Source organism: Octopus sinensis, linkage group LG16 (genome assembly GCF_006345805.1).
Source record: "Octopus sinensis linkage group LG16, ASM634580v1, whole genome shotgun sequence".
NCBI lineage: Eukaryota > Metazoa > Mollusca > Cephalopoda > Octopoda > Octopodidae > Octopus > Octopus sinensis.
The window spans coordinates 21950000-21957499 of NC_043012.1; the positions used below are offsets into that span (position 1 = coordinate 21950000).

Here is a 7500-nt window from a genome sequence, read left to right on the forward strand (position 1 = left end):
GGTACACACGCGGTCACATTTTGAAATATATATATATATATATATATATATATATATAAGCATAATAGCATCACTTGTGATGGTATTTTAATAATACCATCCCTATATCTATTTATAAATAATTTTACACATTTCGTTTGTTCCTACGGTACTTGGTCACTTCAAACGAACTTTTGCAGGCATGATGGGGGAGAATGTTAGTAGTAATTTAAGCTGGCGGACTTTGGCTGATGAGAAATCAGGCACCTATTTGGCACTAAATTTCGAAACCGGTACCAGGTTGACCAGCATTTACTTGTTCTGACCCATTTGAGGTAAGACATTATTATTGTTCACTGATATTTTTTCCTATCTTGTCTGTAATGGATTGGCGACTATTCGGTGGTACAGAAGTATTTTTTGACTTCTGTCATTAGCGATATAGGCACTCATGTAGTGCCCTTGTGTATATATGTACATATCTAATGTTGTATGTATATATTTTATTAATTTGCCTGTACGGCTGATAATTCGCTTACCACTTGTGATGGTATTTTAATAATACCATCCATATATATATATATATATATATATATATATATAATAATAATAATAAATATTAGGGAATAAATCCAAACTTACAGGGAAAAATCAGATTTAGGATTGAATCCCAATTTTATAGTAAAAATATATATTATATTAATTAGAGACAAAACCACTATTAGGCAAATCAAACCATGAAAAACTTAATCCAATACATAATATTATTTAATTTATATTATTTAAATATATAACAAAATTATTAAAACCACCTGATGAATGACTGCGACTCAAAAATTTGAAGATGTTAGCAGGCATGAAACGATCGTAGTGTGATATTAATTATATTTTTTTAATAATTTTGCTATATATTTAAATAATATAAATTAAATAATATTATGTATTGGATTATGTTTTTCATTGTTTGATTTGCCTAATAGTGGTTTTGTCTCATTTAATATAATATATATATATATACAGTCGCAGGATTGTGTTTGCAAAATAATGCTAGTTATAAAATATCTGAATTGTCAATGTGATAGCACAAATTTATCGCGTATTTTTATTTCAGGCAATCTCGATTTAAATCTCGATACTCAAAATTTCACGCCAGGAGCAATCCTCATATGAGGGCCGTTGGTGATGTGCTTTCCGATGCAATCGCCGATCGTACGGTGCAGCTGTACTCTCTCTTTTTCTCTCTCTATATATATGTGTGTGTGTCTGTGTGTGTGTGTGTGTGCGCGCGCGCGCGTGTGTATATACATACATATATATATATATATATATATATATATATATATGTACTAAACACAAGAATATATATTCTTTTTGTAGAATCTATGAACATGCTCGCATATACACACACGTATATATGCGTGTGTGTATGTGTGTGTGTGAATGTGTGTGGGTGCGTTGTTCCTCCTTTGCAATACTTGCCGGCGGCTTATTATAGTGTAAGCTTTCACTGGACACTGGTACAAAAGAACAAGAACAACAAAAACAACAAACCAGAAACAAGAACAATAAAGAGCAAAAAACATATATATAATATATATATATATATATATATATATATATATATATATATATATATATATACATAAACTAAATAAATGGTACCACGAAGCACCACCGATACATACACACACACACACACAGAAACACACACTTCACCAACACAATACACAAACGTATATTCATATGTACACATGCACAGATAAAAAAAAAACACTCATTGGTAAATGCATACACAGACACGCACACACACACAACACACACACCACACCACACACACACAACATACACACCACAACGAAACACTATAAAGACCTTTACTGGAAAGCAATACTCTCGTATTGCATTACTATTTTCATATATATATATAATATATCTATATATAATATATATATATATATATAATAATACAAAAAAAGCAGAAGGAAACACATCATCAGCAACCAAACACCAACACAAACTAAAAATGAACAGAACTAGACATTATGCGACTGCAAATAAAATCTGCTCTACATTGCGTTCGAAAGTAGGGACAGTGGCCTGAGGTGTTTGTTGGAATTGGAGCAACAGGCGAGATGAAAACTTCTCCCAAGACTCCACAAGCAACAGCCTCGTTTCGTAGCTTCCAGTTATGTGCAATGTGATTGGCTTGGCAATTGCATCTGTGTATCTCTGTGTGTAAGTGTGTGTGTGCGTGCTTGTGTGTGTGTGTACGTGTGTGTGTGTGTGAGCATGCATTATATGGTGAGCGTGTGTATTTATCTGTATTTCAGTATGCGTTTGTTGCGCATGCGTACGGTATGTTCCCGAATTTCTTTTGTGGGTCTTTATAGTGTTTCGTTGCGTGTGTGTATGTTGTATGTGTGTGTGTGTGTACGTGTGTGTGTGTGTGTGAGCATGCATTATATGGCGAGCGTGTGTGTTTATCTGTATTTCAGTATGTGTTTGTTGCGCATGCGTGCGGTATGTTCCCGAATTTCTTTTGTGGGTCTTTATAGTGTTTCGTTGCGTGTGTATGTTGTATGTGTGTGTGTGCTTGTGTGTGGTGTGTGTGTGTGTGTGTGTGTGCGTGTCTGTGTATGCATTTACCAGTGAGTGTTTTTTATGTGTGCATGTGTGCATGTGTACATATGAATATATGTTTGTGTATTTGTGTTGGTGAAGTGTGTGTTTCTGTGTGTGTGTGTATGTATATATATATATACATACATACATACATACATGTGTGTGTGTGTGTGTGTGTGAATGAATTTTATGATGGGTGTAGGGAAGAAAGCATAATAAAAGGATACTCTAAAACCTAGAGAGAGAGAGGGGATGGGAGAAAGAGAAAGTGTAGAACAAAACAAACATGTACGAGATGCGCGCCACATTTGCCAGTTATTTTTCGTTATTCAAACTTTCGGTAGATCCTCTGAGAGCAACCACAGTATAGTATGTATGTATGTATATATATATATATATATATATATATCTAATATATATAGATAGATAGATAGATAGATAGATAGATAGATAGATAGATTTAGATAGATATATAGATAGAGTAGATATAGATAGATAGATACAGATATTAACAAATATACATACAATAAGTATTATATACTCACACGCATATATATATATTTATACATATGCATATATGTGTGTGTGTGTGTGTGTGTGTGTTAATGCAGGTATATATTTAATGTATTTATATCAGTCGTGTGCAAACTGCGGTATGTGGGATTTTCTTAATGCCACATCTGACGAAAAGTTACCATAAACCTTTTTTCAGTAGTGCGGACCACGTGATGGTAAATCATGTCTCATGCGGTCCGATTCTCGAAAAAAGGTTGCCTATTCCCGATTTATATGATATAATATTTATTGTCTTCCTATAACTGTTCCTTTTAAGTCCTTATTGTCTTTGAAACAAAAACGGAAAAAGAAAAGAAAAAAAAGGAGAAAGCTTTATCGTAACCTCTGGATAAAGTGTTTAACTTTTGAATCATGTTATTAAATTCTTATCTAACTTTGTTAAACTGCTGAACTAAGTTGCTAAACTTTTGAACTTCATTTTAAAACTAACTTAAGAAGGCAACATTTCGTCCATTTTTTCCGTTTTGAGTTCAAATTCCGCCGAGGTTGTCTTTGCCTTTCATTCTTTCGTAGGTCGATAAAATAAGTATCAGTCAAATACTAGGCGCGGTGTCGTCGACTACCACCCCACCCCAAATCTTCGGGTCTTGTGTCTATAGTAGAAACAATCATTAAACGAACTATTGAGAATTGCAGCGCGCAGAAAAGGCGGCAATCTGGCAGAAACATTACTGCGCCGGACAAATACGTAGTGGCATTTTTTCCGGCTTTACGTTCTGAGTTATATATCTCTGAGGTGAAATTTGCGTTTTATCGTGGGTAAAATAAATACCAGTTGAGTACTGGGGGTCCTATGTAATCGACTGACCTCTTACCCAAGATTTCACACCTCGTGCCCATAGTAGAAATAATTATAGTGAAAAGAAGTACAATGCGGAAGATACATTCTACCCGTTCAGAAACACACAAAACTGTTGACTTCACTTAAACATTTATTATTTGGCATTATTCGCAGTGGGACCGTTTCAATGACCAGGTTGCAATTGGCGCGACGAAAATGCCAACACTAAATAACAAATGTCTGAATGAAGTTAACAGTTTTTTGTCTATTTTTGAATGGTTAATTTGTATCCTCCTTGCTGTAATTACTTTACTTTCAGTCATGGATTCAGTTCGTATTATTCGCCAAGCAAGGACATTTCTTAAACTATTGAGTTTAGTTTCTAAACCATTGAATTAATTTATTAATCTATTAAATTCAAATAAAAGATCTCAGGGACTTCAAAGCTGACTTAATTAACCCGATTAAAAATGGTTATATTTTAAATCGACACCAGCTCTTTCGTAAATGTCTTGAACAATTACATGACACCATCCAAAGAATGTCGTTCCAGTATATTCATTCTTGTTGGTAAAACAAAGAACATACAACAGTTTCATACCCAACAGTATCATCAACATTTACAGGGAAAGCGAAGTAGCTAACTACATTGTTAAAAACAGAAGAGAAAGTGATTTGCCTCACCACGCACCTTCACACACTATATCCGGATCTTTTCGGTTTGAACGGCAGTTTTTTCTAGCGGTGTCATATGAAATTGTCACCCATAATTATGACCCTAGAATCGATCTATTGCATTTCAATCTGTTTTAGGGTTAGGGTTAGGGGTGGGGGAAGAATATCTTTTTTTCTTCACAAATGTAAATAAACCCAATCTGTTTCTTAAACGAGGGACATATTCATACGGCACAGAATGCTTTTTAACTCAATAGACGTCAGTGATTGGTTGATATTGCAGAAATTGAAAAAAAAAAACCCAACAAATACCTTACAAACTATAGAATTTTCTCAATAAAGCCAAGAGAAAAAGATGTTTTATACACCCATTCTACCAGTATATAAAGTTTAAAATTTTTTAGTTACCTAGAAATTATGTTAAAAACTACCGTTCAAGCCGAAAAGATCCCTATATCCACTTAAGGGCCACAAATCTGATTTCTTTAACAAGTAGTTCTGCGCTATTAAGAACAAAGCGACCTTCAGACTCCCTCCTATCAAGGAGGGAATCTGAAGGTTCTTGACATCGAAAAGTAAAGCACTTGGATTAGTGATCTCAATATTAGAGCAGTCACGAACACTAGGGTCGAAATCATGGTGACACCTAATGAGTCATTAAATGTATGTATCGGGAGTTTCGGTAGGGCTGAGGTTGCAGATCATGTTGGATTATTTATCTTGGACACACTCGAGTAGCGCATAATCCCTCACAGCTCGGAGTTTTTTCAGAGACGAAAACCTAACAAACCCAAGTAACATGAACGGTCACATCTTAGATGGATTTAGAAAGAGCTTCAAGAAGTTTGGCCTAAAAATACCAACCCCAGTCTAACTACAATCAAAGTCTTGGACATTACTTTAGACACACAAGCATTATTTGTAGAGAAAACCCAACAAGGAGCCCGTTTATAGTCATAGGCATTCCTAAGGCGGTAAGCTGGCAGAATCGTTAGTGTGTCGGGCAAAATGCATAGCGGCACTTCTTCCGGTTCTTTACATTCTGAGTTGAAATTCTGCCAAGGTTGCTTTTTATCCTTTTCTGGTCGATAAAACAAAGTACCAGTTAAATACTGGGGTCGATGTAATCGAATAACTCTGCCTCCCAAAATTGCTGACCTTTTGCCAAAATTTGAAATAATTATATTCATAGGAATTCCAACCTTGTTCTAGATATAATTAGAAACTTAGGACTGTATTTGATGGCTTTAAAGAGTCATGAGTAGATTAAACGTATCCTAATTTCAGCAGCGTATAATCAACAAAAAAAAAGAAAAAAATTCTTAGTGCGTTAAAGATTTTGGGCAGAGGGGCAACTTTGCATGTAAAATCCTTTAATTTTCTGGGACATTTTCGGGAAAAATGTGCGTCGTATATACAATGAAATATGGTAGTTGGAATTAACAAAAGAACCTCCAATTTATCTTTCGATTGAAATTTCTTCAACAGAGCCACACCCTGTTACAATGAGGAGTTGACGAAGAGAGACCTTAGAAAGAAATTAATATAAAAGAAAGATTCCTATCGACGAATAGACTGAAGAGAGTTTAGTGACTTATGCCAGCAAAAGTAGCTAAAAGTGTATGTATGTGCGTGTGTGTGCGTGTGGTGTATGTGTATATATATGTGTGTATGTGTGTGTGTGAGAGAGAGAGACGTAATATTACCTGAATATATATACACACACACAAACACACACACAAACACACACACACACACACACACACACACACACACACACACACACATATATATATATATTCAGGTAATATTACCTGAATAGACAAATATATATATGTATATATATATATATGTATATATATATATATATATATATATATATATATATATATATATATATATATATATATATATATATATATTATATATATATATATATATATACATACATGGAGTTAAAAGGAATAAAATGGTGTAAAACAATGTAATCTTCTCTCAGGAAAATGAAGAAATGAAACTCGTCAATAAGACATTTTAACAGAATATGATGGATATGTATAGTGATTAACTGAACGCCATTAAGTTTGTTTAAAAAAAAACGTTAGAGGATATAACGTCAAAGGTAGCCTATAGAAAGAGAGGGGTAAAGGAAAGAAAAAAACCCCAAATAAATGAGAAGTATATAACGATATGTATATTAAATAACCTATAGTCTTGGAAAAAGATAAATCTAGTGAATGTGAAAAGTAAGAAGAAAATTAATGTTTAAGTTATATATAATGATAGATATCACTTATATAAACTAAAGGTGTGTTTCTGCCAATGTTTACATCGGTATGCACGCTCTATAACCGTGTTTTCAAGGGGATTTTTAGATAAAAAGCTCAGAATTACAGAGAGGACAGAATTCCTTTCTTTTATCATAAGGTATCGAAATTGAGAGAATTAACCAATCTAAATGAAATTGTTTATTGTGGTTTTTTAGATACCAAATTGATTTACTAAGCCCTGTAAATGTTAAAATAAAATCAAGAATAAAATAAAAAATAAAATAAAATAGAGTAAAAATAAATAATGAATAAAAACTTACAAAATACAGCCTTTCAACCCTTAAAAAAAATTATTATTGAGCTAGTGTGTGGAAGCACTCCGTCGGTTACGACGACGAGGGTTCCGGTTGATCCGAATCAACGGAACAGCCGGCTCGTGAAATTAACGTGTAAGTGGCTGAGCACTCCACAGACACGTGTACCCTTAACGTAGTTCTCGGGGATATTCAGCGTGACACAGAGAGTGACAAGGCCGGCCCTTTGAAATACAGGTACAACAGAAACAGGAAGTAAGAGTGAGAGAAAGTTGTGGTGAAA

The 7500-nt window shown here is 34.1% G+C and overlaps 2 long non-coding RNA genes across 2 annotated transcripts in view; one reads left to right on the plus strand and one right to left on the minus strand.

The window, feature by feature from the left end:
• The window catches only part of LOC118766608, a 19231-nt gene that overhangs the window by 10135 nt on the left and 1596 nt on the right, over positions 1 to 7500 (plus strand). The window lies entirely within an intron of this gene.
• Positions 6880 to 7500, minus strand: part of LOC118766607 — a 17795-nt gene continuing 17174 nt past the window's right edge. The window contains exon 3 of the long non-coding RNA XR_005002547.1: positions 6880 to 7016. This is a non-coding gene — a long non-coding RNA (uncharacterized LOC118766607). The remainder of the gene's footprint in view (positions 7017 to 7500) is intronic.